We start from the raw sequence: 6,055 nt of genomic DNA, 5'->3' as shown, positions 1-6,055 counted from the left end.
TGATAAACCATTTGGTGGTCAACCAATTTTATTGGGTGGAAATTTTAGACAAATTTTACCTGTAATTGCAGGAGGAACTAAAGAGCAAATAATTGAAGCTTCATTAAACCATTCATATCTCTGGCAATCATTTAAAATATTTCATTAAAAATTGGAATGCCAATCATATTATTAAGAAACTTAAATCAAATATCTGGTCTCTGTAATGGCACAAGATTAATAATTACAAATTTATTTGATCGATTAATAGAGGCTAAAATATTAACAGGAAATAATACAGGTACAAAAAATTTTATACCAAGAATTATTCTTACAGCAACTGAAAATAAATGGCCATTTATTTTTCAAAGACGTCAATTTCCAGTTAGACCATGTTATGCAATGACAATCAATAAAAGCCAAGGTCAATCATTAAATCAAGTTGGTATATATTTGCCTAAACCTGTTTTTACTCATGGACAATTATATGTTGCACTTTCAAGAGTTACATCAATAAACGGTTTAAAAGTTTTGATAAACAATAGCAATGACATACCAAACAAATATACTAAAAATATTGTTTACAAGGACGTGTTACAAAATATATAAATTTAAACACATATTACATCACACATTGGTACAATGATGAAAAATTTTATTACTATACTTTTGTATTTGAAATACAAAAGACACATACTTTGTACACTTTACTATAACATTTCTTTTTCTTATTATCAAATATTATTAAATAAGATGCACCAAAAAAGAATGCTTATGTACCCAAATCCGCTTGCAATCCGGTTGATATTTAATTTCAATTTCAAAATTATCTGAACAATACCCCTGATCAATTTGGTCTCAATTGCTTCATTTGAAAAGGCACAATGTTTACACACTATCTCAAAATTTCATATATTTTAGCTGGTAATTGATGTTTCAAGGAATCACCTTCGATCAAGTTTCTGATTATTGATCTATAACTTGGGCCGTACAGTAAGACAAATGATGTGACATAGACTATGTGACAACTTAAGTTTTTATTTATAGTTTTATAATAATGTATAACATTTAGTCAAAAGAAAAGTCAACACAAGGGAGAGAAAAAAAAAAGCCCTTCAAGACAATGCCAATATATGATTCAACCTCTCGATCTCTGTCAGATTTTGAATCAGAGTTACAGTGTTACTACAAAAGCTCTGAAACAGATTTCACTTTCCAAGAAAAATATGGCCTCAGTTTCCAGATTGATGTTTCCTGCTAAAAATATCTGCTTTTCTCCTCTTTGTCGGATTCTAGACTCATCAAAGTTCTCTGGCTATTTACACTTATACCATCTACTCTAATCCTATAAAGCGTGCCAATGACTCAATAGCTTCTTCGGGAAGGTGTCCTTAAACCGACGGCAGTTGCTGCACTGTTTCAGATCTGCAATCAACATCAGCTTTTACAAAAATCGGGTAGGCATCATCAACCATTGTCTTTCGCTTTTGTTTGCTTCGAGTCATCCATTTGCTATACTATAAAATAGCATTTCTGTTGTCTGAAAAAGTTGAAGTCAATGGCAAGATCTGCTATACAATTATTTTTCTCGAGTTTAATCTGTACAAGATCCTAGCTTTGTTTGAATTTGAAGTTAAAGACCGCGACTTTATCCTTGACAGCTAATCGGTCTGGATTTTTTGAAAGAGCAGTTATCAGTTGCTTATTCTATATAAATCTTATCAATGCTGAGTGAATGCTGGTAATTTAATGGTAGATCAACTACTTTAGTTTGGAACCTAATTCAGGATTTTGAATATGTACCCTTAAAGTACTCTATATAAATCATATCAATGTTGATAATTAACAATGTTTTGCAATTGTATATTTAGGTCGGTTAAAAATGATCATAAAGACTTAAGGAGATCAATCAGGGGAATTTTGACAGGTGAGTTTTTCTTGCTTTGCTCCGAGCATCATGCTTTTACCAGAAATTTTTGGCATCTGCATCTGAAATTGTTTCTGTTTGTCGAAGCTTTCTCTGTTCGAACCATTTAGGCTTGGTTTAATCAATAGTTGAGTAGATAAAAGGTACTTAGATTAAGAAATTTATGTGAATACAGGGGGAGGAGTTAGAGAAGCTTGCTTTAGATGTAGCTTTTTCTTATGCAACATATTATGAAATTGATGGAGGCATTATCGGCTACACTTAAAAACAAGGCAAGTAAAAGACCAATTATTCATACGTTGTTATCCTTATGTGCTTAGCTCATTTCACAGCCATCTTTCTTATCCTTTTAGAACACTCTCTCCACTTATTGTTTTCTTAATGAATTATTCTCAATGAAAACTGTACTGAAAGCTATTGGTTGAACCAAACAATGCATTTAGTTCTTACAACAAAACAATGAACTGACTTTGTTTGCCTTTGCTTCTTCTACTGATATTCTCAGTAAATACAGTATACTGTGGCCCACTGGTCAAGTCTCTATCAGCAAACATAACAACTGCAATTCGACCCACCTGCTCTCCTGCAAAAGATGGTAATGAACAAGGTAGTACTTGGATTTTTGTCTTATCCCAAAATCACTCATCAAGGACACCAGGTAGGTTGATAGTGGCTTCCAGGTATTCGACATGTTTAATTTTGATAAGAAGATAGGTCACCAATATGTTTACTTTGACAGCTCAAGAGGAAGAAGGTCAACAGAACAAGAAACGGTTATTGGTGATTGCTCTGATCACAATTCCTATGATTATGATCCTACTGAGAACAATGATGTATTTTCTAAAAAGGAAAGTAGTCAAGTCAATTGGTAATCTTCTTAAACTGTTAATATATATATATTTTTTTACTTTAGTTCTTTCACTAAACCTTAGGAGAAGAATCTAATGCAATTTGACCCACCTGCTCTCCTGCAAAAGATGGTAATCAACAAGGTAGTACTTGGATTTTTGTCTTATCCCAAAATCACTCATCAAGGACACCAGGTAGGTTGATAGTGGCTTCCAGGTATTCGACATGTTTAATTTTGATAAGAAGATAGGTCACCAATATGTTTACTTTGACAGCTCAAGAGGAAGAAGGTCAACAGAACAAGAAACGGTTATTGGTGATTGCTCTGATCACAATTCCTATGATTATGATCCTACTGAGAACAATGATGTATTTTCTAAAAAGGAGAGTAGTCAAGTCAATTGGTAATCTTCTTAAACTGTTAATATATATATTTTTTTTTACTTTAGTTCTTTCACTAAACCTTAGGAGAAGAATCTAATTTGTTCTTTGTTCTGTTTTTGTTTAGGGATTATAGACAACATTAAAAGATCAGTTTATAGGCTATTAAATGTAATTCCAGCTACAGACAGTTTCCGCGTGACTCTGTTTCCTTTCATATATGTTTAAAGCTTTTATATATTTCATAAGTTAGTGATGGATTAGATGCTTCATGATATTATCAAATTGAATGATTTGGTTTGCAATATTTTTTATAGTACAAAAAGATCATGCTTCTTTCAATAGATATAAGTTGATTCCTTTTTTTTTTCCTTCTTCTTATTGCTCTTTGGTATCTAAAAATCCATTCTTTACAATCAACAGCAAGACAGAACCTATGTATATTACATTTCAGAAAACTTAGGCAGGAGAGTGGTTAATTACATAAGCATTAATAACCTAAAGTACATTACATTTAGGTTTCATCATTGCTGGCATGCTCTCATTTGAGCTTCTGAGTTATTCATGAATTTGCCTTTTGTTACAGGAAGGATGAGACCTGGGTGAGCCAGATAGAATTGTCAGGAAACTGTCGCAGCCTAGGGTCTATGTGAAATTGATTAATGTGGGTCTTGAGGGTAAGCAATCACTTTACCCTATTCTAGAATTGTGTACAATGAAAGTTGTTTACTTTAATTCATGTGCTTCTTCATAGTTTCTACTAAAACAGAATGATTAGTAACATTCTAAGGATTATGATATGCAGTGGCCTTCATCCCTATTCAACTGAAGCCCCTCAGTTCAATTCAGAGTTTTCATGCAGATCGGGAAGAAAGACATCCAAGATTTCAGAACCAACCCATCTTTTTGAACGAAGTTTACGAAAGAGGTGAAATACTACTTCTTTCAGTCTTTCATTTGTATCATTGTAAATAGAAAAACTCTTCTGCTTCTTCATCTGGTCAGTATAATAGGAAATATTGTTCGCTTATCACGTTTTAGTAGCATATAATGAATTCTATTGTTCTTTTGGATGACTTCTCTGTATGTTTCTTACAATAGTTTGGAACTTGATTCAGCTCTTCAGTTTTATGATAATGTCAAGTTCCACACAGTGGACTATGGTGATCTTTTAAATAATAAAATAATGGAAGTTTCCCTGCAAACCAACGCCTATGATCAAATGGAATTTTGAATTAGATTGTCGTAGAATGGTTTCATAGAATCTGTACCCTTATGATTCTTCTTTATAATAAACTGTACCCTTATTCGTTTAGTACACACACATAAACAATCTCAGATCTTACAGTGTATACCTAGGTAGCACTGAAAACCGTGATGGTTATACACCACGCTTTGAGGAAAGTTGATGGTACATTTTGTGATGCTCTAATTAAGTATAGCTGGAGTAGAGATCATATTCTGAACATATCTCATTAGCTTTTCAGTAAGAATAATAAATGACCATGAAGATTCTTTGACATGAAGCATGGACTATTGTACCTGCGTTCATTTATATGCATCATATCTCGAAGAACGCCTGGACTGTTTTTCTATCCTGAAGTACGATGTTCAGAAAGATCACTTGGTATGCAGTTTGAATTGGAATTTATGTGCAAGCTTTTTGTATGTACACTGTTCTTTCTATATATATATATATATTTTATATATATATATATATATATATATATATATATATGTACTATCTCAAAATTTCATACCATTCCATCCAATTTTCCTTATGATGTTCCTCCATCAGGTTGCAGGTAAAATTGCCAAGTTGTATGCTGCAATTACAAATGGTATCGTCAATTTAGTTAACAATGCAGGCCTTGGTTTTCTTTGTGCACAATGATGGGCAGCTGCTACAATTAATGATGGGCAATACTTGATTTTGTCATAGAATTGTTTGATAGAATGTTATTGTAAACTGTGATAATGTAACCCAACAATTTTAGACAGATGAAAGTTTTGCTCATTTTATCATTCTGTCATTATTGTAAATTATTAGCAACAACAAACCCCGCAGCAAAGCGCGGGCACTATTGCTAGTGTTGACAAGACTTGAGCAAATATAGGAGTTAACTCCTTCTCAATTATATCACAAATAAATATAAACAACTACCTCGATTGTGGCCCATTGATAGTTGTTTATTTCAGACCCAAAAAAAGCCCATTGGCAGTTTGCCGTTGACCCTACACACAATGAGAATCAAAAGACTAGAGAAAGTGACTAGTTATCATAAAAGTTTTGTTCTATTTTATTACTTATTGGGATGTTTGTTTATGGGTGTTGCCTATTGGGATTTGGGAGTTTGCTGTTTGCCTTACACACAATGAGAATCAAAAGACTAGAGAAAGTGACTGGCCTCTCTTAAAACTATATCATAAAAATTTTGTTCTATTTCATTACTAATTGGGATGTTTGTTTATTGGTGTTGCTTGAACTTGCATATAAACTAAAGGCGTGAGATTCTAATTAAAAAAGACAACTAGAAGGACACCCCCTCTATATAATGACGATTTCTGTGGACAATTTCATAGCTCGTTTTCCCAAGTATAAACATGTTTCAAATGTTCATGCAATTCCATTTCGCACTTGTCGGTGCTTTTGCTGTGATACTACTAGGTCATGCCCAGAATCAATCAGGTACTAATATACGTATATTTTTTCTTTTCTCAATTTGAGAGTGTGTTTGGATGAGGGAAAAAATAATGGAATTTAATTAAAAGTGTGGATTTCATAATTCTTAAAAGTCAATTCCCTCGTTTGGCATTATCAGATTGGAAATTTTAAATTTCTTTGTGGAAAAAAACGAAGGAATTCGTTATTTAAACTACTCACTTCAATTTCCACCAAAATATGTGTCATTTACGAAT

At 32.8% G+C, this 6,055-nt stretch overlaps 1 long non-coding RNA gene across 12 annotated transcripts; it reads left to right on the top strand.

Annotated features, from left to right (window-relative positions):
- Window positions 1-1,217: 1,217 nt before the first annotated feature.
- LOC112203622 lies at window positions 1,218-5,236 on the top strand. 12 transcript variants are annotated; one of them, XR_005810634.1, is made up of 8 exons: window positions 1,218-1,436; window positions 1,851-1,906; window positions 2,412-2,774; window positions 2,884-2,949; window positions 3,031-3,159; window positions 3,723-3,813; window positions 3,942-4,064; window positions 4,935-5,236. It is a non-coding gene; the product is annotated as an uncharacterized LOC112203622 (long non-coding RNA). The 12 variants fall into 12 exon arrangements; XR_005810633.1 differs by having other exon boundaries at window positions 2,412-2,949; XR_005810630.1 differs by adding an exon at window positions 4,664-4,763 and having other exon boundaries at window positions 2,412-3,159; window positions 4,942-5,236.
- Window positions 5,237-6,055: the final 819 nt, after the last annotated feature.

The sequence above is a fragment of the Rosa chinensis genome, chromosome 5 (assembly GCF_002994745.2).
Source record: "Rosa chinensis cultivar Old Blush chromosome 5, RchiOBHm-V2, whole genome shotgun sequence".
Taxonomy (NCBI): domain Eukaryota; kingdom Viridiplantae; phylum Streptophyta; class Magnoliopsida; order Rosales; family Rosaceae; genus Rosa; species Rosa chinensis.
The sequence above is the reverse complement of the archived record's forward strand: the minus strand, read 5'-3'. Positions and strand labels throughout refer to the sequence as shown.